The sequence below is a fragment of the Zingiber officinale genome, chromosome 6B (assembly GCF_018446385.1).
Source record: "Zingiber officinale cultivar Zhangliang chromosome 6B, Zo_v1.1, whole genome shotgun sequence".
In the NCBI taxonomy this organism is placed as follows: Eukaryota; Viridiplantae; Streptophyta; class Magnoliopsida; order Zingiberales; family Zingiberaceae; genus Zingiber; species Zingiber officinale.
In genome coordinates, this window is record NC_055996.1 from 80,656,954 (window position 1) to 80,667,695 (window position 10,742).

Here is a 10,742-nt window from a genome sequence, read left to right on the forward strand (position 1 = left end):
GTCTAGCAATATATGGCTTCGACCTGGTGCATTTGGCTAAGTGGAACTGGCCGAAGCTACCCTTTATGGATCCTAACCAGTTAGACCAAGGTTTTGTATTAAGTCCAGTGGATAGGACTATTTGGAAAACCTCGAAGGCATGGTTGCTTTAATGATGTCCGAGTGACTCATCATAGCCCAGAAGTTTATCCAAAGAACGTCTATTTGTTGAACCCAAAGCTAAACCTGAATATAACACAAGTTAAAAACAAACTCTAAAATTGAATCTAATTTATCTCACAAAATTATAGGATTCCCTGATTGAAAACATAGATCGGGTGAGATGACTAAGGACATTTAAATTAAATTAAAATTAAATTAAATTAAATTAAATTAAAATGAATTAAATTAAATTAAAATTAAATTGAAATTAAATTAAAATTAAAATTAAATTAAATTAAATTAAATTAAATTAAATTAAATTAAATTAAAATTAAATTAAATTAAATTAAATTAAAATTATATTAAAATTAAATTTAAAATTAAATTAAATTAAATTAAATTAAGATTAAATTAAAATTAAAATAAAATAAATTTTTTTTTTTAACTTAAAAATTTATTTTAAAAATTAAAACTTAATTTTTTAACTTTAAAATTTATTTTAAAAATCAAAACTTTTTTTTTAACTTAAAAATTTATTTTAAAAATTAAAACTCTTTTTTTAACTTTAAAATTTATTTTAAATATTAAAACTTAATTTTTTTTAACTTAAAAATTTATTTTAAAACTTAAATTTTTTTAACTTAAAATTTTATTTTAAAAAATTAAAACTTAAATTTTTTTAAAAAATTAAAACTTAATTTTTTTTAAAAAAAAATATTTTAATAATTAAAACTTAATTTTTTTAAAAAAATTAAAACTTAAATTTTTTTTAACTTAAAAAATTATTTTAAAAATTAAAACTTAATTTTTTTAACTTAAAAATTTATTTTAAAAATTTTTCTTAACCAAAAAGAAGGTATCTTAAAACTTAATTTTTTTTTAAGTCTAATAGTTAGACTAACCCCAATTCCTACCTATTGTAGGAAACTAAGTAGATTTTGGATAGTGGTTGCTCCAAACATATGACTGGAGATCACACAAAATTCACTCAACTCACCTACAAAAGCCTAGGAACAGTTGCCTTTGGGAACAACGGCAAACTCAAGGTAATTGGTATGGGTAACATCGAACTAAAAATTGACTTTATTATTACAAATGTTTTACTTGTTTTACTTGTTGAAATTTCAAGTATAATCTTTTGAGTATCAGTCAACTGTGTAATACTAGGTATAAGGTTATATTTTTATCTACAGAATGCTTAATCAAACACCTAGACAATCCTAACATAAGCCTAAAAGGGTTTAGGAAAGACAACATCTATGCAATTAACTTAACCACTTCTTCAATTAAGTGCTATTTTACACAAAAAGAAGAAACCTGGTTATGACATAGAAGAATGTCACATACAAACTTCAGAAATATAAGCAGACTAAATGGACTAGTTAGAGGACTACCAAAATTACCTAACCTTGATTCAACCATATGTAATGCTTATCAACAAGGTAAGCAAACAAAATCTACCCACAAACCAACTAATGAATCACAAACCAACTCAATCTTAGAACTGTTACATTTAGACTTATTTGACTCCCATGGAGTCAAATCAATAAATGGAAGTCTATACTGTCTAGTTATTATAGATGACTATTCTAAGTTCACTTGGGTAAAATTCTTAAAAAATAAGGATGAAACTTTTGAAATTTTTACAAACTTTTGTAAACAAGTTGAAAATGAAAAGGACCTTAAAATTAAAAGAATTAGAAGTTATAATGGGGGAGAATTTAAAAATCATAACTTTAGCAAATTTTGTCTTGAAAATGGCTACTATCACGAATTTTCGTGCCCTAAAACTCCCCAACAAAATAGGATTGTAGAAAGAAAAAATAGAACATTACTTGAGGCCTCTAGAACGATGTTAAATGAATACAACTTACCTAAATATTTTTGGGCAGAAACTGTTAGTTCAGCTTGCTATTTACAAAACAGAACAACACTAAACAAAACCCATAACAAAACATTTTTTGAAGTTTATTACAATAAACAACCTAATATAAAATACTTTAGAGTGTTTGGGTGCCCAGCGTTTATCTTAAACACAAGAGAACATTTAGGAAAATTCACCTCCAAGGTTGAAAATGGAATTTTCTTAGGATACTCCCTAAATAGTAGAGGCTACAGGGTTTATAATAAGGTTACCTTAAAAATTGAAGAAACCACTAATGTGAAATTTGAAGAATCCAAACAAAACCTAGAACAAACACAACATCAATCAAGTGAATTTGTTCAAGAAAATAATAACCCTGAAGGAACCAACCAAATCCTAAGTCATGAAGAAGAAGAACAACCTTAGGCGAGTCAACCCCCTAGAACAACAAGAGTCAATCCAAATCACCCAATTGATCAAATAATTGGCGACCCAGACCTTAGGGTTCAAACTAGATCTTCCTTTAGAAATTTGAGTCAAATATCTTTAATCTCAAAAATTGAACCCAAAACCATAGCCGAATTACTCCTTGACCTGGACTGGGTCATAGCTATGCAAGAAGAATTAGCTCAATTTGAGCGTAATGAAGTTTGTGACTTGGTACCACCACCCAAGAATAAGAAAATAATAGAAACAAAATGGGTATTTAGAAACAAACTAAGTGAAACGGGAGAAATTACTAGAAATAAGGCCAGACTAGTAGCCAAGGGGTTCAGTCAAGTGGAAGGACTTGACTATGATGAAACATATGCCCCAGTAGCTAGACTAGAATCCATTAGGATGTTACTAAGTTATGCAGCACACAAAGGGTTTAGACTATACCAAATGGATGTTAAGTCAACATTCCTAAATGGACTAATAAAAGAAGAAGTCTACGTAGGACAACCACCTGGGTTTGAGAGTCTAGAACACCCTGATTATGTCTATAAATTGAAGAAAGCCTTATATGTACTTAAGCAAGCACCTAGGGCTTGGTATGAAAGACTAACGTCTTACCTAATCTCTAAAGGGTTTAACCAAGGTCAAATTGACCCAACCTTATTTGTCAAATTAATAAAAGAAGATATTTTTATAGCACAAATTTACGTAGATGACATAATCTTTGGTTCAACAAATTCAGAATTTTTAGATGAATTTACAAGTCTAATGGAACACGAATTTGAAATGAGTCTGGTAGGAAAATTAACCTATTTTTTAGGATTACAAATCAAACATACAAATGAAGGTAACTACATCTATCAACAAAAATATACTAAGGAATTACTTAAAAAATTTAGAATGGAAAACACCAAAGAGATAAAAACACCTATGACAGTAAACACAATCCCAGATGATGATCCCAATGAAAAACCAGTTGATCTAAAATACTATAGGAGTGTCATAGGTAGTCTACTATACTTAACTATAAATCGACCAGATATCTTATTTGCAGTTAGTATGTGTGCCTAGGGGTGTCAAAAATGAACCCGACCCGACGACCCAACCCGAGTCGACCCGAAAAAAATCAGGTTCGGGTTGGGCATTTTCGGGTTCGGGTCGGGTTCGGGTTGGAGGGTTGGAGAGTAAAAAATATTCGGGTGTGGTCGGGTCGGGTTCGGGTTGACTCGGGTTGACCCGGGTTGACTTAAATATAGGGTTTTGTGAGATTTTTTGGGGTTAAATTAAATTTTATTTTAAAAATTTAGATGTTTTTATGTATATTAATATCATGTTTGTATAATAATGATGGAGTATTGAGATAAAAGTGAAGAATTATAGGGAAAATAGCCCAAAAAAGTCATTTTGAATCAGATTTTCGGGTTATATGGGTCGGGTTCGGGTTGAGGTGTTTTGGGTTGAACTCGGGTTCGGGTCGGGTTCGGGTTGGGTTAAAAAAAAAAAAACTCAACCCCACCCAACCCGACCCACCCGAATTGACACCCCTATGTGTGCCAGATACCAAACCTGTGCTAAAGAATCTCATTTGACTCAAGTAAAACGAACCTTTAGATACCTTAAAGGAATAACAAATGTAGGTATTTGGTACCCTAGGACTAATAATTTTGAGTTAATAGGGTACTCTTGTTAGATCGAAAAAAATTTAGATATCTCCACAATAGCATGATATTGTCTACTTTGGGCCTAGACCCTCATGATTTTGCTCTTGGGCTCTCCCCAAAAGGCCTCATCCCAATGGGGATATCTTTTCTCTTATAAACCCATGATATTTCCCATGTGTTTCCAATATGGGACTATATTTGCAACCTTGCAACCCCAACAATCCCCCCCTCAAACAAAGGACCATAGGCTTCTCACGTCCGATCCTCGACCCACCAGGTCTTCCTGCCCCTCGGTCCACCCGACCTACTAGGACTTCCTTGCCTAGTCGCAACTAGGACTTCCTGCCTGGTGTCTGGTCCTCTTGATCCAAACATAGGAGCCCCCACTTTCTTTGTTCGAGGTCAATATTGTACCCACATGGCTCAATCAGACCATAGCTCTTGTGCACAGTCGGTGGTTAAATCTTCTGGCAGTCCGGGCTATGATACCAATTGTAGGATCGAAAAGAATTTAGATATCTCCACAATTGCATGATATTGTCCACTTTGGGCTAAGCCCTCATGGTTTTGCTCTTGGACTCTACCCAAAAGGCCTCATCCCAATGGGGATATCTTTTTTCTTATAAACCCATGATCTTTCCCATGTGTTTCCAATATGGGACTATGTTTACAACCTTGCAACCCCAACAACTCTGACTCAGATTATGCTGGATACAAATTAGACCGCAAAAGAACAAGTGGTGGATGTCAATTACTAGGTCCATCACTTATCAGCTGGTTCAGTAGAAAGCAACACTGTGTTGCCCTATCCACAACTGAGTCAGAATATATAGCTATAGGAGAGTGCGTTGCATAATTGTTATGGATGATGCACACCCTAAAAGGCTTTAACTTGAACCTTACAAATGTAAAAGTCCTAATTGATAACATTAGCTCAATTAACCTAACAAAAAATCCAGTGCATCATTCCAGAACCAAACACATTGAAATTAGGCATCACTTTATCAGGGATCATGTTACTAAAGGTGACATTGAACTCAATTACATTGAGTCCAAGTCCAATTTAGCTGACATATTCACAAAACCACTCCCTGAAAATGAATTTAGCAATCTGCGTAGAAAACTAGGGATGTGTTTAATAGACTAGGATTTTCAAAATTCAAAACTATTTTAAATTGACTATTTCAAATTCTAGGTTAAACTTGTTTTATTTTTTCAAAAAACCTTCCAACTTTTAGAATTTCAAAACAACTTTAGCCTTAGACTAGAAAAATCCCTTTAGAAATCATGTTCCCCCAGGACTAGTATTTGAGCATCTCACCAACACCCTAGGATTACCTTGCTTGTGATTGACAAACATAGAAAGGGGTGAGATGTATAGGCAAATTGTCTGGACTTAAGATGCTTATATCAGTGCATCAACATAGGTGTGGGCGTTAAATACAAAACATACATTAATCAAGCTAAGTTACTCAGTTAAGTCAACCACTAACTGATTACAATGAACTTAACTTGACTAATCAAGTGAAAGCTGCTATCTTCTGATAGTCAGTAAGTACCTAATTGGTTAGACATCTATTTTAGATGTCAGGTTTAGGGGGAGGATTAAACCATCACTTAACACCAAAATTATTTTCTCCATCTTATACATAATATTTTTTAAAGTTTTTTTTTCTCAATTTTGAGATTAAATTTCAGCTTTCAAATTTAAAGTTTTTTACAAACTTAATCAATTTTGAAAAGTAAATAGTTTTTAAAACATAGCCATGAAATCCTCAAAAAAAAATTTATAAACTAACTTTTATAAAACTATATTCTTCAATTAGATTTTATAAACTAAGATTGTTTTTGAATCTATTACAAACTTAGTTTAGTAAATATCTTTCAAAACTCAGCTTTGAAATCTCAGGTTTGAAAAGTGTTTCAAAATTAAACTTATGTTTGTAAACTTTCTTGATAAATCTAGTTTTGAAAACTTAGTCTTAAAATTTTAATTTTGAAAACTTATGTTTGAAAAAACTTTGAAAAGTTAAAACTTGATACACGTATAAGTTTTCTGATTAGAAAATTCTCTTTGAGTTTGCAAAGTCATTTTTTTAAATTTATTTTGCAAAAATGATCTTTAAAAATTAACTACTCTCTCAAAACTTAGCTATTTTCCAAAAGCTAAAGTTAATGTTTTAAACAAGTCTTCCAAAGTTTAAACTCCCCCAAGTAAATTTGTCATTATTTCTTAAATTTCTGTTACTTTCTTTATACTCTGTATTGATGCTTATGTCCTTATTTGATGAATGCCAAAGGGGGAGGGATAGGTGGTTAAGTTAGAGCAACTAAATGCAAACTTGAAAAACTAACTTAAAACCTTAAAAACCTCGAAAATCATGCTTGATTTTTTTTCACTAACTTAACCAGGTTGTCATTCCACCAAAAAGGGGGAGATTGTTGGTGCGGTTAGCACTAACGGTCTAACTCAGGTTTTGATGAATGACAAATCAGGTTAAGTTAGGTTCGTCATTATCTAACACTCTGATCGAGTGTGCAGGATAAGTCCAAACAGGTCGACGGGCTGACCGGATGTCTGGCACGAAGTCCAAGTGGGTCGACGGGCTGACCGGACGCTTGGCGAGAAGTCCAGCTAGGTTGACGGGCTGACCGGATAGCTGGCGAGAAGTCCAAATGGGTCGACGGGCTGATCGGACACTTGGCGAGAAGTCCAATTAGGTCGACGGGCTGACCGGATAGCTGGCGAGAAGTCTAGACGGGTCGAAGGGCTGACCGGACGTCTGGCAGGTGAGTAAAGGTAAGTCACTGGAAGGGAGTGACTATGAGGACGCGTTCCCGGAAAGGAAACATTAGGCGTCGATCCGGCTTAGATCCATTTCGGATATCTAAGTCGAGATCGTGACTAGATTCCGGTCTCGGAAAGACGGAATCTAAGTCATAATCTTCTTTGATTAAAGTATAAACTGTGCTAACATCTTATTTTGTAGGATATACATATTGTTTGCCTCAGACTAACTCTTTCTTGCAGATAAAGGAGTTTCTAGAGAAAAAGTGGTCCGGGCGCCCGGAAGGTATCCGGGCGCCCGGGAGGCAACTTCTATCCCTGACATGCGTCGACACGTGGAGCTCGTTGGTTGGCCGGGCTACGTCACACCAGGGCACCCGGAAGGGATCCAGAGGCCCCGAGCATCCTAGAAAAGGAGGGTCAGAGGGGAGCTTCAAACACAACTGAAAAAAGAGATCTTCTACTGCTTGCTCTGCTGCTCTGCGCTGCTGCGATGCTAGCGAAGCTCCGACAACACATGTTTTCTTTTCGATTCATTCCTTTGTCGGTATTGCTGTCATTTTCATTAGCTTTTTCTGTACTTAGTTTGTAATAAATTTCGAATTGCTAGTGATTGCCCACCGAAAGCGGTCAATGACCGCGGGCCTTGGAGTAGGAGTCGACACAGGCTCCGAACCAAGTAAAATTGGTTTGTGTTAGCATTGTTTCTTTCTTTTCTGCTGCGCTTACTCTTTTCGAAAGAATTTTCATATTCGATATTCACCCCCCCTCTATCGAACGTCTACGATCCAACAAAATAAACAGTGCCTTCCCTAGAGGTTGTCTTTGCCAAACGGGTGGCGTGTTCGTCAGGGTAAAAGGCGACCCCTTGCTGAACAAAGAAGCTGAGCGAAGGGAGATTGCTCTGTTCAGCGCGATCGAGCGGGGGCACCCCGATTGAGAGGACACCGATCAACCTATAGCGGGACCCACCTACGCATCTCCTCGTACCCTTTTGGAGATTTGTTCCACTGACAACAGAGCATGTTTCGTAGGCAAATCGTACTTTGGAAGCTTCTAGCCTGTCACATTAGAGATATGCATGCTTGCTTAAGGAAATGTGTCAGAGATACTTTTGTCTTATCTTTTCCTAGGACATTTTGGAAAATGGGCCATGCTTTGAGATGTGCGTGCAAGCATTATAACAGTACTATAAAAAGGGTGTTTCCATCTACAGAAGGAGGTATGCCCAACTTCGTTATTCTACACGCTTTTTGCTACAACCTTCTTATTATTCTTCACATCACCGGAGACTGACGCTTTGGTCCTGGTATCCTGTTCCGCCAGTCTATAAGTCCTGCCATGTAATCCTTGGCTTGCAAATTCTGACTTGTACGCTTTGGTCCCGGTATCTTGACCCGTACAGTTCGTAAGTCTGTATAGGTCATGATGTGCAAACTAAGGTGTACAGGTCATACTTAGTTTGCACATCACGACCTGTACGCCTTGTCCGGGTATCCTGACCCGTAAGTCCGTAAGTCCTGACCTGTCATCCTTGGTTTGCACATCACGACCTGTACGCCTTGTCCGGGTATCCCGACCCGTAAGTCTGTAAGTCCTAAGCTGTCATCCTTGGCTTCCGAGTTCCTACTCGCCATGTTAGGCCTAACTCCGGAATACCACTTGTGCCCGACCAGGTCTATCCCGTAGCCTGCCCCTCTGAATCCCACGTAGGCCGGACTTTTGACCTCCACGTAGGCCGGACTTTTGACCTCCACGTAGGCTTGACTTCTGACTGCCACGTGAACTTGACTTTTGACTACCTCGTGGGCTTGACTTCTGACCGCCCCGTAGGCTTGACTTCCGACCACATCCGTTGTCCGATCCCACTATCATGCGTCGTATCATATCTCTATATCAATCAAAATCTATTAGACTTTCTCATAACACCTTCCTCCCTACAATAGTAAGTCAACCATAGTCAAACGTGACTGCCAAGAGTCTTCTTGAAGATATTAATTAAAAATAATACATAATTGCTTAACAATATATATCTAAATAATTGTCTTTCCTATTTTTGACAACATATTTAAATTGTTGTTGTGTTATTTGAAAATTCATTTAGTTCGGATCCTCTATCTCCATTTTTTTTATTCCTGTGTCCCATTATCAATCGGACGGATCAGATTAAATCTCAAAGTATCATGACATCTTTAAAATATATACAGTATCCTCGTGATGTGCAAAGTATCCTTGAGATTTAATCTGATTCGTCCGATCGGTAATGAGACACGAGGACAGAGAGAAATGGTGATAGAGGATCTGAACTACAAATCATTAATATAAAATAATATTTTGTATAATTCAATTCATAGTTAGATTTAAAAGCATTCTAGATTTTTTTTAGGAAATCAAATAATTAATTACTTATATTTTTATGAGCTATACATAAGAGATTTCAAATTAATGCTGTATAATTTGCAATTAGTGATGACAATCGGCATAGGTCGCCCACCATGATTTGCTTCTAATTGCAGCATCATCAATTTTGATGATCTTTAACCAATCTGACTCAATTAATGATGTAATGGTAGGATATTTTCTTAAATTTTCAGATATGTAAGGATTGAGTCATAATTTCAATAAATTAATGAATAATTTTTTTTTAATGGATAGTTAACTTAAAAATGTTGAGTTAATGGATTGTTTGTTGTGAGTACTTCTTAATTTATCCTTGTAAATTATGTAAAACTTTCATGAATTTAGATCTCTTATCCATAAAATTAATCAATATAAACTAAATATATGATGCTCTTAAAAAAAAATCTGACTTAATCTATATGTTTATCTGAGTGAGGTGACTCAGTCTAAGTGTAACATAAATTAGTCTACTTGCCAAACTTTCGTTAAAATAAGTAAATATATAAATGTATATATGTAAATTTTTATTGTTATTTTATTTTAAAAAATCAAATATATAACCCTCTTCTTTTCAGGCACGACCAATGGCTCAACCTTTTTTTTTTTAATGAAAAATAAATTATATATCATGAAAAAAAACTACATGCAAACACCTATCCAAAGATAGTAATTCATTTCTAATAAAGTATTAGATCCGATTAACTATCTAAGGTTTAAACTTATATACATGTGTATATACTTTTACGGTAACAACCTCTCAAAAAATAGTCATTGTTAAAACAAAACTGAAGTACCAACCAACTAACCATATGCCATAACACAACACGAATACCACCCAACAAGCCAAGCAATCCTGACTTGCCCCCGATCAGCTTGCAATCCACCCTGTCACTACGCACATAGCCACATAGTCCAAGCTCCAATCACCAACCTTCCCATCCTCATTCAGAGCCAATTGCAAGTGCATCTAACCTCTCAATCCCTATCAATTAGTGTGTATCCACCTGTACTATGTGTCAGTCAACAACAATACAAGCCTCCAATAGTCATAGGAGGTAAGCTCAGACTCTGCCAATCCTGTATAGCTGCCTCAGTAGGCATACCTCTAGTCATTCCTGTATGTATGTCGACTCAATCACCACTAGTCCAATCTGTCCTCATGTATATCCTCCTATATATTTTTAGCAAGTGGTCAGTAATTAATGGATTGGTCATCTCTTTACTATGAGTTATTCGTTGCAAACTACATAGATCATTATGATAGATCTATTCACCCTCTTGAGATATTTGGCAAAGCCTTAGCTATCAATGGATTTGGGATGTCTTTACCATGAGCCATTTGCTGCAAATTAGATAGATCATTATGATAAATCTATTCACCATCTTCACCCATACTCCCCATGTATGTGGTCTCCTCCCAACCAAAACCAAGAATAACACGGGGGTGTGG